Source organism: Pseudorasbora parva, chromosome 4 (genome assembly GCF_024679245.1).
Source record: "Pseudorasbora parva isolate DD20220531a chromosome 4, ASM2467924v1, whole genome shotgun sequence".
In the NCBI taxonomy this organism is placed as follows: Eukaryota; Metazoa; Chordata; class Actinopteri; order Cypriniformes; family Gobionidae; genus Pseudorasbora; species Pseudorasbora parva.
In genome coordinates, this window is record NC_090175.1 from 41,201,943 (window position 1) to 41,214,696 (window position 12,754).

A 12,754-nucleotide genomic window follows, 5' to 3' on the forward strand; every position below is an offset into this window, starting at 1 on the left:
ACTGCACGTCACATTGCATAGTCATTAATCCAATGTTAAATCAACATTGAATGTTAAACTGAAACTAATTATATATTTCTCAATACTACTGGTTAGGGAATTGAACAATCCCTGTTTTAACCTTTCAATGTAGGATATTTTGACTGAAGTTACCACCTACAGAACAAACTTGATAGTATAGCGTCACCCAGACAACCACCCAGAACACTCTGGCATTAATAAAACATCTTGATAATTCAGTGATCCTCTTGCTTTGGGCTTGTGATGGGTGAATATGAATTTACAACAGCAGACATGACCAATGAGAAACACACAGGCACATTCACTCATACCTTTGGACCTGTCAGGTTTGAGAGTGCATTGCTTTGAGGCATGAAAATTAGCATAAAAATTACCATCTGTTTCTGACAGCCTTGACAAAACATACACAGACACACGCACTCACATGCAGCTAAAAAATATTGGAAATGCAGATTTGCTTTCATGTGCCTATGTAACCTGCATCTCACCTCATCACTGTCAAAAAAAAGAAACAAGATGGACGGTAGAAGATTGACTAAGCAGAGGAACTTTCTAGAAGGTTGATGTAAAGCGCCTGCGTTTGTGCTAGACATGCCTGACACAATTTCATTTCAGTGCAGCACAGAAAGAAGGTTGAGCAAGGAGAGGCAGACAGAATAATATACAAATTCATTCCAAAAACAGAATAAATATGTTTGCATTTCTCAGAAAAGCATGAAGAAACATAAGCATGGCCGGCTCTCCACAGACATGCCAATACACAATCACTCTGAACAAACACAAAGAGGAATGTGAGTGTGTGTACTCAGGCTCTGTGAAAACATCCACAGGAAATAGGAAGTGATGTCAGGCTTGTCAATAATTGTGACCTTTCATTTCAAGGATGCAGTGAATTGAATTATTAGGTAAATCAGGGTTTTTCGGTTTAATGTCAAGCAAATAATGCAACCCAACCCAAATGAACATACAATCTTAGTGCAAATGGTGAAGAAGATCCTTATATTTTCACCCACGTGAATCAGTCATCATCTTTCTTTATGAAAACAGGCCACATGGCTGTCTGCTTTCAACAGCAACAGAGAGGAAGAAAAAAAGGGAGAGAGAGAGATGGAGAGAACGGGGAGTGAGAAATAACAATACAAGCCTCCTATTGTTAGACCGGGATAGAAAAGAGGCATCAGGATACACATGCACACACAGCGCGAATGAAACAGCACTTTCATAATTCTGAGTCAAGCCCAAGGCAACTGTTGGTCAGATGAGAGGAGTGTGATAATATTACACACACACATACACGACATTGGGATTGCAGCATTATTTTTCACCCCTTTCTGTGGAACGCAGGACTGATTAGGATGAATGATGAGTCTGGCCGCTCCCTCCTCCGTTCTCTAAAGTTAGTCTAAGGCCAATGTCCCACTAGACAGTTTTAAGCCGATTTTCCGTCGTAAGCTTTATTTACAAAGTCATTTGAGAATCAGAGCGATTCGTTGGACGCAGCCGCATCTCTCGGATGCAATCCAAACTTTTATTCAGCAAATGCAAAGCCACATATGGCAAACATTTTGATTGCCTAGAAGGGACAAATACACAACCACACACATTATTAAAAGGGTAATTGTAGGCAAGGCAAGTTTATTTTGTACACCATGTACACCATGTATGCATTATAATTCGGTCAATACTCTTTTTATTTCCCTGACCTTCACGTTGATTTGACGCTAAATTAGGCAACTGAAATATCTGACAACCTGCAGGCCTGGAATGGGTGTAAAATTATTTTAAAAAATATATAAATGTGTGACAGTAATTACAGTAACAGTAATTTTAGACAGATGGAACAGAAGGAAAACAGTTGTGCACATTAGTGATGATGGAACGGTATGCACATTTCATATCACGATTATAGTGACCCAACTTATCACGATTATCAATATTATCACAGTTAGGGTTGGGCATCGAGAACCGGTTCTCACTTGGAACCGTTTAAAAACTAACGATTCCATTGGAATCGTTTAGAAATTTTATTTTCGGTTCCGATCTTCGGTTCCAAGCGCGCAAATTTTGGTTTCCATGGCCACCTGATTTCCGGTGCTTGCGCGCCCGCTTGTTCTTTTAGTCATGGAAGCCCGGTAAGCGGCTCTGAAGTGTGGATTTATTTCACTTTTAAAAGCCTGGGTCGGCACAGTGCAACTAGTGTTGTCAAAAATATCGATACTGAAATATCTGAAAAGATACGATAGCCTGCTCAGCCTACACAATCGATCCCAGCTGCTCTGCTCTCCTCTCCTCTCCTCTCCTCTCCTCTCCTCTCCTCTCCTCTCCTCTCCTCTCCTCTCCTCTCTGACCGTCAGCGAGTTGACACGCAGCCGCATATTCTCATTCAGCCAGTTAACCTCTGAACACGACGGACGCGCGTTCTGCTGGACTTTTCCTTACGACAGCGTGTTAGTGTTAGTGTGTGTGATCGGTCTGAATTTTGCGCGGGATTGCACATAATTCTACGAATCCCCGCAGATTTCAAGCTCACATCTGAAGCGCACACACACACACATAGCCTACCGTAATAAAGCCGCCCCTGACATACAAGTGTAGGCCTACATACATTTGTTATTCAAAGTCAAACTACAAAAAGACAAACGATCACACTGCTCTTGACTGATCAACTTGTCTAACTTTAATGGTTTTATATGAAACTATTTAATTTTTTGCAAAAACATTATCCAATGTTATTTTAAATTTATTTAGCCACTTTGCGTTTTTTATTCAGTTTCTTACCTGAATGTTAGACCTACCTGAAAAAATAAAGCAGTCTATTTCATTTATATCTTTTATTCTATTGTATTTATTTGTGCTATTTTTTGTAATATGTATCTTTGTTTATTCAATTTACCATTCAAAATTAAGCTTACTTGTGCTGTGTGTAAGCTATTGCAACACAATTACCCCGTTGTAAAAAATACATTGAGTTAACAAATATTTGTGAGATCATTTTAATAGTAATTGATCAATGTTTATATATGAGAAAAAGCTTAAAAGCTTTATCATATAAAGTGATCTCTTCAGAAGAAATGTTTGATTGCCTAGACTTTCAAAAAAAAAAAATTATATAAAAAATATCTAATTGACAGTATATGCAGCGTTTTTCCCCCGTTGTATTGAAAATAGCATTGAATATCGATGTGACATGTTTTGACTCCACCCCTCAAAGAATCGGAATCGAGAATCGTAAAGAACCGGAATCGAAAGTAAGAATCGGAATCGGAATCAGAATCGTTCAAATCAAAACGATGCCCAACCCTAATCACAGTTTTGTTTTGTTTGACATGAAAGTGTTCAAAACGAACATGGGCGGTGGGATCGCACTCACAGCTCAGCTTGCAGCTGCGGGCATTCATGTAAACGAAGCTATGCTGAGCAATGTAAGTGTTTTAACTTCTCAAACTAATGAAAGTTAAGCTTCCAAAGGCATGAACTGAAAATGCGCCAGACTGAATGTGTTGTGAATGTATGCCGCGAGTACAGTCGCAATTACCCCCAGCTCTCATCACGAGAGCTCATCAACTCGTTCATCACGGTGAATGTAATCTGACTCCTGCAGTTAGTGCTCAGTGCTGTGACACTCGCGCGGTGACTCACTCATTATATTGAACAGACACGTTCAGTAATTGTAGTGTCTTCTCCAACTCAGTCAAAGTAATCCAGTAGCAGTGGCTTTGGAATGGCCTCATAGGGCAGCAAAGCATTCTGGGAATTGTTGTCTTTCATCCCCATGAAACAAAAATAAATTTTCTGTCTTTTCTCAGTCTAGAAGGCACCAAATTCAAAAATAATTTCACATTTCTACTACTACCCAGTTTAAATACAGATTCACCTCCCCAGCGCTGAAGTACCCCTTTAAATGTCACCCTTAATAGTCTTGTCTGAACTTGTTCGTTTGTCTTTGGCACAAAGCCACTTGCTGCAAACCTTTCTTTCACGGAACCTTAACGTTAATTTCAAGTGTGTGAGATTAAATATTTCAACTCAAAACCTTATGTCTCTATCTACCATAGAGAGATTCGAAAATTCTGATTCGAATGTGTAAATCCTTAGTCAGGGACACCCCTAGTAAACTGTAAACTTTTCTCAGACAGTAATTTTAATTTTGGGTGAACTATACACAATATATATTGTCACTCACCACAATATTGTTGCATTTTTGTATTGCAATATATTGTTACACGAGAACCTCCAAAATAGGCTGACATAATCTAAATAAACAGACAGTTTATAAAAACCACAAATAAAAAAACTAAACAGAAAACAGTATCACTACAATAATGGCATCAAATGAGACATAGACCTCTTCTGAAGTCTGAACAACATATTTATCAAACTATTATGTACCTATGTAGCTAAAAAAATTAGTTGGCTGTTAAATGTTTCATTTGGGCAAAATTAAGTTGTTTTGATGTATCCTGTGGCTACTTTAGCTTCACAAAAACAATGTACCCTGCAAACTTATTTAAAGGGGTACTTCAGCACTGGGTAGATGAATCTGTATTTAAACTGGGTCCTCAATGTAGTAGAAATGTGAAATTATTTTTGAATTTGGTGCCTTATAGACTGAGAAAAGACAGAAAATGTATTTTTGTCTCATGGGGATGAAAGATTACAATTCCCAGAATGCTTCGTTGCCCTATGAGGCCATTCCCAAAGCCACCAACTTGATAACTGTGTGACTGAGTTGGAGAAGACACTACAATTAAAAACTGAACATGTCTGTTCAATATAATGAGTGAGTCACCGCACGAGTATCACAACACTGAGCACTAACTGCAGGAGTCAGATAAATGAGCTGAATGACCTCTCATGATGAGAGCGAGTTCAGTCTGGCACATTTCAGTTCATGCCTTTGCAAGCTTAACTTTCATAGAAACTAATTTGAGAAGTTAAAAGACTTACATTGCTCACCATAGCTCCGTTTAAATGAGTGCCTGCAGCTGAGGTGAGCTGTGAGTGTGATCTCCCATCCCCCATGTGCGGGTTCAAAACATGCGGAAATGGTTCCCTCTGCTGGCTGTAGTCTTTAGCCAAACATTCCTCCTATGATGCAAACTGACGATATTTGCATCATAGGAGGAATGTTTCCAGAAATAAAATGCATAAATCTCTTGTCTCAGGGGGATATGAGGGGGGGAAAGCACAATCATTTGAATATACTGTAGGGCTTCTACTGATACAAAGCCATATGCTAATCGCTGAAGTAACCCTTTAAGTTTACAACCTTCATTCATGCCAGGCTGCAGCTCAATGCCTACAGTAAAAGTACTATCCTGTAAAACAATATAACAGAGCAATACCCAAAAGTGTAGATGTACCCCTGTACTACATTCACCCCCCTCTCTCAGCCATCAGCTGCAGTCCCTCCACAGCACCTCCCTCTTGGCCCCCTTCTCTCACTCTCTCTCTTTCCCTATCCCCCTCTGACTCACATTTTCCTCAGTCAGCAAGTCCAGACCCTTAAAGAGGGAGACAGAGACATAGTGCAGCAGCCTGCTGGAATATAAACCAACACATACACACACACACACAGAGTATGCCCAGAGGACGCTGCTATTAGCAGTGACATCACATCGCTTACCTAAAAAACCCACACAGGCTGCAACAAGGATACCAGATCCTGTAGTTACCACACTGACAAACTCCAGTCTGATGCTAAAGATGTGTGTGTCTGTGTGTAAAAAAGAAAGACAGAGAAAGAAAGAGAGCAATGGAATAAGAGAGGATGTGGATAAATATAAAAGGGTGAAAAGTAGGATATTTGTCATATACGTTATCGACATAGAACGCAAATAAAATGGTGCTGCCCATTGTCCAAATATATAATGGATATATTATAATTATTTTTTTAAATGACGTATATCTTTCATGGGTTTTCTACTCCATATTTCAGTAAGAGACATCATTTATGTTATATTAAGAAAAATTATTTTTGAAATCAGGCTCATGTACATGTCAGGAAACACGATTCCTGGCTGCATGTCAATATTCATGGATTACTGGATGTTGGGTAAGTTGTAAGGAACATTATATGGAGTCCAAACTTTAGTCTAAACAGATAAATCTTTTTTTCTTTTACTTTTTCTTTTTTTTTTCGTTTTCTGTTTCCCAAATTAAATCCAGTCATACAGCAGGCTCTTTTGACACTTAGTCCGGCTGACGGTGGCGTGTGAAAATCACATTTACAATCATGCTGATATTCAGGGAAACAGCAGCACTCTGTATATCATGTTATAAATTAAAACAAGAACTCATACACTGACATTTTTGCCCCGAATATCTTGCAGATTTTTAGAGCACAAGTAAGAGGGGTAAAACATAGCAAAGACCACTACTACAGCTGAACATTGACACTAGTAACACAGACTACCGCAGCTAGCCTAAAGTACAGTAAACAGTCAAACTATTGGCACTACAAACCAGTGTTCATGATTATGATAAATTAAAATAATATGATATGTACCCGTTTGCAATAATAACTCGGAATGGATGATACTGGCAGCCTTACACATTTAGTTTACATCTGAACATTTTCTGTAGACATAGCAATTTTCTGTAATAAACTGAATGTTGTTGAGATTACAAGGATTTAAACATAGGTAGGCGACTCACAAAACATGCCAGTCAAAACTGAATTGTAAGAAAGTCTTGAAAGCATTAGTTAAAAAGCATAAACAAATTAAACAACTATTACACATTTAAAGTTTAGTTATAATGGAGTTAATGGCATTGTAATTTCCAGCTATTAAGTCATTAAAACAAGCCAATTAAAACCCTTTCCCTGGCACATATAACAAATATTTCTAAAAATAAATTATGGTGGGGCAAGTGAAAATATTGGCAGGGTAAATAAAATAAAAAATGTTGCAATCAAAAAATTTAAAGATGGATGCATTTTCATGTTGCAATATGTCTGCAAAATTGCAGACAGAGCAGTATGAAAATGAAAGCAGCAGCTGCATCATATGAAGCAATATTCCAGGTTTAACACAAGTTAAGCTCCATCTGTGCCAACATTAAAAAACATTTGCCCCTCAGTTTGCAAAATGGTCAAAAATCATAATTACAGTAATGCACTTACAATGGGAGCTGCAAAAGCTTTGAAACTGGAACAGACTAATCTGTTGTTACAAAATCAGCAGGCCTTATTTCTGAAAGTCTGGGAAAGAGTAATAATGGTCAAATATCATGATTTGGTAATAGTCAGCACTACTATAGTCTACTCAGTTAAGTGAGACATGCAGTGATTTGTAGCATTTATCTAGCACTAAATATATTTCACTTTACACACATTATACATTTTAAATGTATGTAAAAAATCTTGGGTAATTAGAAATTGTGCACCAAGAGATGAATGAAAAGTTAATCACTACATCCAAAATGTTATTAGTACACAATTACCATTGCACAACTGTTGGTAATAGACAAGTGCATGGGAGGAAGGTTAACCATATCCAAAAATACAATAACATAAATTATTGTACATAAATTACACACACTATATCAATCCTTGCAAAAAAATCTAAAACTTTTTTAGCAACATCCAAAATGTAAAATGGGTCATACTGCCATGACAAACCTTGGGGGTTTCAAATACAAAAATTGTATTTGACAATTTTAGGCAATATCATTAGCCTAGAAATCTAGACGCACCCTAGTGGCAGCAAATCTACCGCAAATCTGCCGCGAGTGTCATTGAGCAACTCTCAATACAGTTCTGAGCTGTAAAAACCAAACTCTGGTCAGGCCAATCACATCGTGTATAGAGTCGATGGGCGGGGCTTAAGATAATGATGGCAGAGTTGCGCTTGCGTGCTACTAGTAAACACAGAAGCTGGCAAACGGCGGTCTTTCGAATCGGCTTTGATCGCAACTCTGGAAGACTTGAAGTTAAGCTTTTCTCTGAGAAAAGAACAAAGAACGGCACTGAAGTCATTCTTAAAAAGGGAAGATGTGCTCTGAGTTTTGCCGAACGGATACGGCGCTATCCTATTGCATGCAGAGGGAGTTTGAAAGACAACCTTTTATCCCGCCCCTCGAATTGAGCCCTGTCAATGGTGAGTTTCCAGACAAAACATCTTGATGTGGGTCTGGCTTGCCAGGCTACAATATCATATTACCACAAAATGTTAGTTAATGCATGTCCAATGACGTAGTCACAAAATACCCCTAACATATCACTACCTAGAAAAATGACCTACCACCATTCTAAAATATCCTGTGATACCAAGCACATTTACAAAAACAAAACAAAATTCATGTTGTATATGGTGGCATAGCATTGTGCCAGCATCTCACCAAAATATAACCCATGATGAGTGTTATAACAAACATTGCATCATTCAAAAATTCTTGAGGAGCACAAGCTCTGGAAATAAGACTTTATGACCACAACAGCCCTCAGCAAAACATTCCAGAAGACTCTCATTCCTCAAGCAGCGACCTTACCCCAACCAGAGCACATGGAAATTTGAATCCTTAACAAGGATACTATTTTCACTATAGCCGACTGAACTGAGCTGCCGTTGCACAACAAACAGACAAGGGGTGAAGGGATAAGAGTCAAGTTTAGCAGATCAAGAAGAAGAGAAAGAGGCTTTAAAAAAGACAGAGCCACTGAAAAAGACTGGTTTACACTGAAATTTCCTGCATTATGTATACTGAATGTGTGCTTACAGTTTTTAATCAGTATCTGCTTTCTTAGATCTAAAATAGTCTGTATATTATTATTTTATAGGGGAAAAAAACAAAGATTCTACACTATATTATAAGTCACTAATTAATATAAAATTTTAAATCATGTGAATTCCTTGGTACAAAATGTAACATTTTCTTGCTTCAATTTAAATTTAAAAGATGCTCTTTAGTGTTAGCTCTAGTTATTAAGCATGGTATCAATTTCACTAAACATCTTTATAAACAGTACTATCATCCCTTTGAATCAATAAAGGTTTATTGAAACTTGTCGACATGCAGCTAGACTAAAAACGCATCTCTTTACTATGGCATACACATAGAATATTATCAATTTCTAGTATTCAAATTGGTTAAATGATTGTTAGGTGGCATAAACTAGGTCAGCCAGAACCGGGCACACTTCCCATAACACCTGATGTACTCGTTACATCATAAGAAGAATGGCATCTAATATTAGTCTCTCTGTTTATCCCGAGGTTTACTGTAGTCATACGGACCCAGGCCTTTCCAGATCAGATGGTGGAGAGAAACAACCACAACGCATCCCTGAAGTGTCAACAGAGATTGTATCATCTCTCTCCCTTGTGAAGGCCTCATCGACACGACGGCCAGTGGCACAGATCCTAAACAAATTCGTCTCTTCAACCAGATGGAACAGGATAAATATTCTGAATGTTTCAATCTGACTCCTGACATGTAATGTTGCCTTAATCATAATGACACACTGAAACCTGGTTTCTCCCTGAGCCTTTTTTCTCCATTCTGTCACCTGATGGAGTTTGGGTTCTTTGCCACTGTCGCATTTGGCTTTAACTGAACTGAACAGTTCAGAACTGATCAGATCAGAAAGCTAAGATCACTCAATATGATCGCCATTCAAAAATGCATGTAGTACCTGAGCTGAGAAGGGTCTGACTGCAGAGCCACAGAGGCACAGTTTTACCCCAACCACAGTTTTATTACAGGAGTTCTGACCGTGCATGAGCATTGCATCATTATGTCTTCGAGATGCATGTTACGGCACCGGACAGGAATAAAACTACAATTTTATTTATTTATTTAGGCTATTGTTATTAGTTAGTGATCAACTGTAATGGTAAAAAAATGAAATGTTTAAAATGTAAATGTAATAAATAAATGTAAATTACATTTGTTTCTTGGTTATGTCATGTCTCCAACAAATTAATAATATGCTCACACTTTAAGCCTGTTTAAAAGTATGTTTTATTTGTGTTCAAGTCTATGCATTTACCCCAGGCAGAATTAATCAACTTGAGAAATTAGTTATCTTGACTTTAGACTAATAATTGTATAATTATAGAAACCTTTGAAATATCTATATTCGAAAGATCGTTTTTTTATACCAGGCATTGAAAATACATGGTGTCTATTATACCAGGCTGTTTGTTTATGAAAAGAAAAAAAAGAAAGAAAAAAAACACCTAATTGAAATTTTTAATTATATATGTGTTAAATAAATATGTGTTTATGACAGCATTGTTTTATATCAGTAAAGGAGCCTGAATGACTCTGGGCAACAGCAGATGCAAAAAAATAACAGCAGGAGCAACAATAATCAATAGATAGTTTAAAGACAGAATTAAGATTTCAAAATCAAATGTATCAGTGTGCCGTGAAACCGCTGTAGTGAAACTGCGCATGCGCCGGCAAAACCGCAGCTGGGCTCTGCAGACAGATATTATTGCCTGAGCTTGCAATTGACTCCTCCCATTAAAACATTATTAAACCTTATTTTATTTTTAGGCTTTTAATTACGTTTTTATTGTCAATTGAAGTGACTCTGTGAGTTAAAAAAAACATCCAACCAGTAACTTACCAAATAATTGAGTTTATCATATAGGCAAAATCAGAAATTATCACATTAATTCTCGATGCCAAGAAGCTTGAAATATGATGATCCCCTTGCAAGGGACCACCTTTCTAAAATTCAATTGCAACTAGCTATATATTTTTATTTATAGACTATTGTGGAAAAAAAAATAAAGTGTGACTGAGAAAACATGCTGTTTCCAAATTGAAACAACTGGCTTTAATGTTGTCATCATAGTACTAAAGCCAAAAATATGAATAAAAACAAGTTTGAAAACCCCTCAACATTCATAAAATCTACATTTGAATAACTTTTTCAATAATTCACCCAAAACTGGAAGTTCTGTCATCACAATCACACTGATCCAAACACTTTTGTTTATTTTAGAAACACAAACGAAGATATTTTTATTATTCTCTCATCATTTTTGGTTATCCATTAAAAACCTAGAATCAACATTGTTAAGTTTTAAAAAGCAAAGTTTTTATTCTTAGATGGACTATCCCTTTATATTAAAATACATTTTCACTGGTGGTCTCAGACTTTTGGGCCTTATTAAACTCATAGCATAATTGCCCAGATCATACTGGCCAAAAAATGACTTCGGCAATTATGCTATGAGGCTAACGATACACTATATACACTCACCTAAAGGATTATAGGAACACCATACTATTACTGTGTTTGAATCCCTTTCACCTTCAGAACTTCCTTAATTCTACGTGGCATTGATTCAACAAGTTGCTGAAAGCATTCTTTAGAAATGTTGGCCCATATTGATAGGATAGCATCTTGCAGTTGATGGAGATTTGTGGGATGCACATCCAGGGCACGAAGCTCCTGTTCCACCACATCCCAAAGATGCTCTATTGGGTTGAGATCTGGTGACTGTGGGGGCCATTTTAGTACAGTGAACTCTTTGTCATGTTCAAGAAACCAATTTGAAATTATTTGAGCTTTGTGACATGGTGCATTATCCTGCTGGAAGTAGCCATCAGAGGATGGGTACATGTTGGTCATAAAGGGAAGGACATGGTCAGAAACAATGCTCAGGTAGGCCGCTTATATGTGGCATTTAAGCGATGCCCAGTTGGCACTAAGGGGTCTAAAGTGTGCCAAGAAAACATCCCCACACCATTACACCACCACCAGAAGCCTGCACAGTGGTAACAAGGCATGATGGATCCATATTCTCATTCTGTTTACACCAAATTCTGACTCTACCATCTGAATGTCTCAACAGAAAACAAGACTCGTCAGACCAGGCAAAATTTGTCCAGTCTTCGACTGTCCAATTTTTGTGAACTTGTGCAAATTGTAGTCTCTTTTTCCTATTTGTAGTGGAGATGAGTGGTACCCAGTGGGGACTTCTGCTGTAGTAGCCCATCTGCCTCAAGGCTGTGCGTGTTGTGGCTTCACAAATGCTTTGCTGCATAGCTCGGTTGTAACGAGTGGTTATTTCAGTCAAAGTTGCTCTTCTATCAGCTTGAATCAGTCGGTCCATTCTCCTCTGACCTCTAGCATCAACAAGGCATTTTCGCCCACAGGACTGCTGCATACTGGATGTTTTTCACTTTTCACACCATTTTTTGTAAACCCTAGAAATGGCTGTGCGTGAAAATCCAAGTAACTGAGCAGATTAGGAAATACTCAGACCGGCCCGTCTGGCACCATCAACCATGCCACGCTCAAAATTGCTTAAATCACCTTTCTTTCCCATTCTGACATTCAGTTTGGAGTTCAGGAGATTGTCTTGACCAGGACCACACCCCTAATGCATTGAAGCACCTGCCATGTGATTGGTTAATAAGATAATTGCATTAATGAGAAATTGAACAGGTGTTCCTAATAATCCTTTAGGTAAATGTTTATTTATATGTTGTTTTGACTTTCATTTATTCTCAGGCTATGAATTCTTGATATCGACAATTTAATTTTCACTAGTTAAAATGCTAATTCTCGATATTAGTAATTATATTTTCACAAGTTAAATGTCACCATAGGCTGCCATTTAAATTAAATTGTTGATATCATTAATTCAATTCCTGAAATCAATAATTTCAGATATCTTTAATGGCTTTCTTACTAGTAACATTGTCACTATTAGCAATTAAATTGCTAATATCAAGAACTGAATTTAAATGGCAGGCTAAGGTGACA

The 12,754-nt window shown here is 37.6% G+C and overlaps 1 protein-coding gene across 3 annotated transcripts in view; it reads right to left on the reverse strand.

Annotated features, from left to right (window-relative positions):
* The window catches only part of apbb2b (amyloid beta (A4) precursor protein-binding, family B, member 2b), a 64,392-nt gene that overhangs the window by 49,634 nt on the left and 2,004 nt on the right, over positions 1-12,754 (reverse strand). The window contains exon 1 of one of the 3 annotated variants that reach the window (XM_067441789.1): positions 5,648-5,734. The exons of the other annotated variants lie outside the window; for them this stretch is intronic. The gene's annotated coding sequence lies outside the window, so the exon portion shown is untranslated. Of the gene's footprint in view, positions 1-5,647; positions 5,735-12,754 lie in introns of those variants that run through there. 3 annotated transcript variants of the gene reach the window in all.